This window comes from Lucilia cuprina, chromosome 4, assembly GCF_022045245.1.
Source record: "Lucilia cuprina isolate Lc7/37 chromosome 4, ASM2204524v1, whole genome shotgun sequence".
NCBI classification, from domain to species: domain Eukaryota; kingdom Metazoa; phylum Arthropoda; class Insecta; order Diptera; family Calliphoridae; genus Lucilia; species Lucilia cuprina.
The window spans coordinates 41,137,025-41,143,615 of record NC_060952.1 but is presented as its reverse complement, the minus strand read 5'-3'; the positions used below and the strand labels follow the sequence as shown (position 1 = coordinate 41,143,615).

General features: G+C 27.4%; 1 protein-coding gene across 1 annotated transcript in view; it reads left to right on the top strand.

Annotated features, from left to right (window-relative positions):
- The window catches only part of LOC111678274 (adenomatous polyposis coli protein), a 34,054-nt gene that overhangs the window by 11,020 nt on the left and 16,443 nt on the right, over window positions 1-6,591 (top strand). The gene's annotated exons all lie outside the window — the stretch shown is intronic.

The following is a 6,591-nucleotide window of genomic DNA, read 5'->3' as shown; positions in this document are numbered from 1 at the left end:
ATAATAAGTTCGTTAATCTAAAAATAAATTGATTTCGATGTTAATCCCCTTTGATGTTTTTGAGTACAAGATGAAACTTTGCAGTGTTGCCATAAAAAAACAACAGAAAACGTCACTGTTTGTTATCAAAACCATGTATGCTTTATAAAAAAAAGAAGAAGACAATTGTAAATGTTATGATGAATTATTAATGAAAACTTAAAATTAATCCAAAAAATATTTTGTAAAGTCCGCATAATTTATAATAATCTATAAATCAATAATTTTTATGTTTATTTTATTAGCATCAGCTGTTTATACTTTTGCAATTCTTGCTCAAGTTTAAGCCACCTCTATTGGGCGCTCAAACTAGCAAACAAAATTAACTAATTGCGTACTCAAAAACACCTTTCGATCTTTAGATGAAGGATTAAGGATTAAATTAAAATTAATCTTCGAAAGTTGTTTTTGAATACTTAATCAGATAATTTTGTTTGCTAGTTTAAGTGGCTAATGGAGGTGGTTTAAACATGTGTAACAAATGCAAAAGTGTAAACAGCTGATGCAAAAAAATAATAAAATTTTTATTAAAATAAACATTAAAATGTTTGATTTATCGATTAGTAATAATTATGGGGACTTTACTATATATTTTTTTGTTTTAAATTTAAGTTTTCATTAATTTTCATATTCCATTTGCAATTGTCTTCTTCTTTTTTATAAAACATGCTTTGTTTTGATAACAAACAGTGAAGTTTTCTGTTGTTTTGTATGGCAACACTGTGAAGTTTAATCTTGTACTCAAAAACATCAAATGCGATTAACATCAGAATCAATTTATTTTTAGATTAACTAATCGGATTTTTAATTGGCATTTGATTGCCAACTCAAAAACCCGCTCTAAGTGTAATATGAAAAATACCGAAAACTTTGAATAAAAACATATATTTTGTATTTTGAAATGTCTACAGTTTGTACTAATTAAGTGCTAAAACATTTTACTGTTTATTTTTATAAACACTATATTCATTTTTTTTCAGCAGCTGTTTACATTTGTTCATTTCTAGCTTAAGTTTAAACCACCTACATTGGGCGCTTAAGCTAGATAACAAAATTAACTGAGTACTCAAAAACAGCTTTCGAGAATTAATTTTAATTTAATCCTTAATCCTTCACCAAAATACTGGCCCTTAAAGTGTTCATTCAAATAATATTAAGATAAATTAGAAACATATTAATTATTTAATCTAAAAGCTGCAAATCTGTAAATTAGTCAATGTTATAGTTTAACTGAATCAAATTAACAACATCGAAACAACTTTAAAATAACACCTCTTATTGTTAGATCGTGTAATTCTACTGTCGTATATTTTTAATCAGACAATCCTCTTTTTTCGTTTTCTTCGTTGCTGATATTTCTGTCATGGTAAAACTCAATTAAACAAATATCGAAAAATAAAAATTTCTTTAAACAAAGAAAATGTTTATGCAAATTATAAAAATGAGTAAGTAAATATTATGTAAAAAATAAATGCCACAATTCTGGTGTTTTTGATCAAATTAGTTATTTTCCTTAAATTAACAAAAAAAAAAACACTGAACAGTAGAGCTATGTTATCGTTAATATACCGAAACACCCAACTAGATAATTATATAGTTTTAGCTAATATAACAACAACACAAAAATATAGAGATATTCTAAAGTAATCGTAATGTGAAAAAATCGTAAACCAGAGATCACACGCTCTACACGTGGCGCATTCTAAGCACCTGTCAAAAAAGTAGAACCAATGTATTTATATGCTGAAAGTTACAAGCACAAAAGCGTAGAATGCTTAAAGCGTCACAAGCGGCCAACAAACTTTAAACATGAAATGGGGCCTTAGTCCTACTATGACACATTGGCTATATAAAAGGTGTAATTAGACCGATTCTAACTTTAGCTTCAATAATCTGGTAGACTTTTTTGTACAAAATGTGTAATCAAACTACTACAGCGTACATGCTTCTTTAAAAATAGTGCCATGAGTACTACGTCAACCAAGGTTCTTTAAACCATTAAAAATATATATAATAAAAAAGGCTAGAAGATAATTATATGTTAAAATTAAATCTAAGTCCATATTAGATTGTAAGAAAGCTCTAACCGAATACTTCCCAAGGGTAAAGGTTACATCATATGTGTACCAGGCCACAGGGGAGTAGTCGGCTGAGAGGGAGCTCGATGAGAGAAACCCAAAAGTACTCTTGAAATAACAACACGATGTGTAGAATCCGAAAGACCCTAACGAGATCAGGGCGGTAAGCCTTCTCAAAATGAGCAAGTCTGAGGTTTGTATGATGGTACATATTTTGAGTGGATACACAGGATTACCGGCATAGCTATACAAAAATTTACGTACGGATTCAAAAGCATATAGAGAGGATAGTAAAACTATCCTGCTATTGTCTGGGCTTCGCCAAAATTAGATCCAAATACCTTTGCGATATCATTCTGGATATAATGAACACTAAATGGAAAATTTTTAGATATTACGTCCAGGAATCTAAGTTTGTGAACATTGTATAATAATACATTCAATTAAAAGGCATGATAGAAATGTTGTTTTTTCAAACTATGGGACACTTTATCTCGAAAACTATCAATTTTTTCAAATATTGTTGTGACGTTGCAGACAATGGAAGAATAATTGTCAAGTCAATTTTATTTTTATTCAAGAAATTTCAAAACCCCTTTACAAATTCATAACAGTTCATAAAAATACTTTTTTAAGATACTCAAGTAATTCATCAAGTGTTTAAAAATTACCAACACAATAACAAAATAATTTAATTATTTTTTATTCTAAAACAAATCTTAAAAAAGGTTTGTTTAATAACTTTCGAAATAACTTTGAAAAACTGTAAACTTTAACATCCATACAAGTATTACAAAATATTTAATGAGTACATACACACATACATACTTTAACAACTTTGTGTGCGTAAGTAAATACGTGTTTTTGTTCAATTTAATAGTTTGCATGCAAATTAAGTATTATTGGCATTAAACTAAAATAAAGCGAGACTTTACTTCATTAATAATACGAATGTAATCATTTAGTTTGTATTTCTTTCTTTCCATGTTTTTTGTTTTTATTGCAATTTTCGTTCTTTCTTCATTATTACATTCGGTCATTCCCCATATGAAATTCTTCATTTTAATTTGTTGTTGTTGTTGTTATTGGCTTCTTAATTTACTCTAAAGAAGTTGAGTCATCATGTATATTATTCTGATGATCATTATTTGTATTATCATTATCATCATTATCATACCCACTACAATTTATGCGATTCCGAAACTATCATCAACAACAATCGAGCCAACCAAGAGGCACAAGCGGCCACAAAATTGGCATTGTACATTATTACTATGTACATACATACGTACATACATATATACATACTTATGTATTTGTTGTACATAGAATACAGTTGGAATTGGTTTTGTTATTAATTTTTTTGTATTCTAGGTTCCCTACACCGCACTTTAGGTCGCGTTTATATTTGTCAAATATTTTCAATTAGTTTAAATAAGTTTGAAATTATTTACATTATTCTAATAATATTTAATGTATGTTTGTATATTATTAGAAATTCGTTTTAGAATCATGGCATTTTGTTTATATTAAAGTTTATTTATTTACAAGAAAATATATTTATATTTTCTTTGGAAAAAATCGATAATTTACATACATACATGACACACATTATTTTGGCAAGAAATATGATGTCATTAAATTATACAAGTTTTAATATTTCATATTTTTTTCTTATTATGAAATCCTTTAGCTATTAGGTTGAAATCGTAGGAAAGGACAAGATTTTATTGTTAATTTCTTCAATACTATTCGGATTAATGGAATTGGAAAAAGTCTAAATTTATCAAATTTGTTTGAAAATTTTCTAATTTATCCAAATGCATTCGACTTTTATTTGCATATTAGTTTCTTAGATAAACTTTTCGACTTTGTTAGGACTAAATAATAAACTTCAAATTTCCAATTTTTCAATCTATTAAACCCAAGTTTTTAGACAAGAAAATATATCTCAATCTTCGTTTATCGTTTAACTGGCAGATATTCGGTTATATGGATTACTCTGTAATGTGATCTTAATGGTATTCTTAACCTTTTTTGGTTTTTAAATAGGAAAATCTCAAAAACATAACTCCTATATGTATTTTAACAAATATAGAGACAGAAGGACATTATAAAATTGACATCACTTTGAGCGGGTTTTTGATTTGACAATTAAATGCCAATTTATAATCAGATTAGTTAATTTAAAAATAAATTGATTCTGATGTAAATCCCCTTTGATGTTTTTGAGTACAAGATTAAACTTCGCAGTGTTGCCACACAAAAGAACAGAAAACGTCACTGTTTGTTATCAAAACAATGAATGTTTTATAAAAAAGAAGAAGACAATAGTAAATATAATATGAAAATTAATGAAAACTTAAGTTTAAAACATTGTAATTGTAATGTCCCTATAATTTATACTAATCGATAAATCAATAATTTTAATGCTTATTTTACTAATAATTTTATTAATTTTTTGCATCAACTGTTTACACTTTAGCATTTCTTGCTCAAGTTTAAACCACCTCTATTGGGCGCTTCAACTAGCGAACAAAATTAACTAATTGAGTACTCAAGAAAAACTTTCGAGAATTAATTTTAATTTAATCCCTCATCCTTCACCTAAAGATTGGCCCTTAAGAGTTATCATTCTCAGTTAGGAATGTATATTCTAATATGTATTATAAATCTTTTTGTAAGTATGTTCGTTTGTCAATCACGCCTAAACGGCTGAACCGATTTTCTTGAAATTTGGAACATTGGTAGGTCAAAATTACTAGAATACCAATTATTGCCTTTACTTAAGACAAAATATATTCCATTAAATAGGACAAAAGGGGGAAAAACTACTTTGTGCTTTGAGACCAATTTTCGTCAATATGCATATTTTAGAAGCCCATCCAAAGGGGACAAAAACGGAAAAAAAAGAAATTCTGTATTTGCTGTATAAAATATCCAACAAAGGACTAACAAATATTTATTTTGGGAGATTTGAATTTAAGGAATTAAAAAGTATAACAATTTGTTACTAGAAAGCCGCAAAAAGGGGGTAAAATGGTGTTATTAATACCAATTATTTTCATTACTTAAATATAACTAAAATATATTCTATTAAATACTTACACTTAAAACATCAGGTAACGCCGGATATAAAAATCTAGTATATTATATTTTATATAATAGTTTTCATAGCATGAACTTCAACTATAAACCTGAAAAAATTTCGCCGGTTGTAAAATTTTCTGCTAAAATATTGTCAATAATGAACAGCTGTTGCGAAAAAAATCTCCTATTGTGAATGAAATGTTGATGGCTAGTTTACGACCAAGAAATAAAATGAAAAACACTTTCAAATATTTGGTTTTAGAAAAACATCAAATTTTTTTAAAAGAATTTAAAGATTTGAGGAAAATTCCTTTTTTTTAATGTAAGAAATAGTTATTTAAATATTTAAAGTTATTTTTACCACCAATACTTTACATTTTTTTTCGTGACGTGAAACAAGTACCCTTCACTATGGTGTTTTAAAAAATAACTTACTTCGGGATCAACATACTTAATTTCATACTTCTAGTTCAATATTATAGAAAATTCAAAAAGTACTTTTTAAAAAGAAAAAAAAATAGTACCAAAAAGTTCACTTTTTCCGGTTCTCTCCTAATTCCGACTCTACATACTTAATTTCATGTTTCTAGGTTCAATATTATAGAAAATTCAAAAAGTACGAAGTACGAGTAGAACGAACATTTTTTGAGAAAATTCTCAGAGGTTGTCTCCGAATCGATTTTGCTGATTTTAAATAGCAATCTTCCCGAAAGCATGTCTAACAGATTTATTGAAGATTCGGTTCTCGCCGATATCTGGGCTCCTCTACAAACTAATGGCTTAGTCGACGCTGCTATCTATAAGGATTTAGAATATACATTTATACTTTATAGGGTCGGAAAATTATATTGTAGAAATTATAAACGGAATGACAAACTTATATATAACCTTCTCAAGAAGATGAAGGTTATAAAAAAAATTCTCCTGTTATAAAATTTTCTTACTCATCAGTTAAACTAGGCTTAACTTGCTGTTAGATTAAACTCGGAACAAATTTAGGCGGACTTCAACCGACAATTGTGTTTTTCAGTTTTAGATTTAAGCTCAGTTAACTTAGTTAGTATTCCCAAGTTTTTACTCAAAAACATAAACAATTAACAGCTGTTTTTTGCAAACAATACTTTTGTAAAATGGAAAATTTTGGAAAAATGTTAAATAAACATTTAAAACAATAATTAATGAAACAAACCAAATCAGAAAATTGCAATTTACTTCAAATATTATGTTTTTGTTCTTCCGAAATCATTGTTTTATTGTTTTTGTTAATTGTGTTTTTTCACTTATAACTTAAGTTTAATTGGCCAATTACACTCAGTTAAACTAAGTAACTTTACTGATAACTGAAAAACACGAAACATATATTAAACCAGGTTTAACCAAAGAA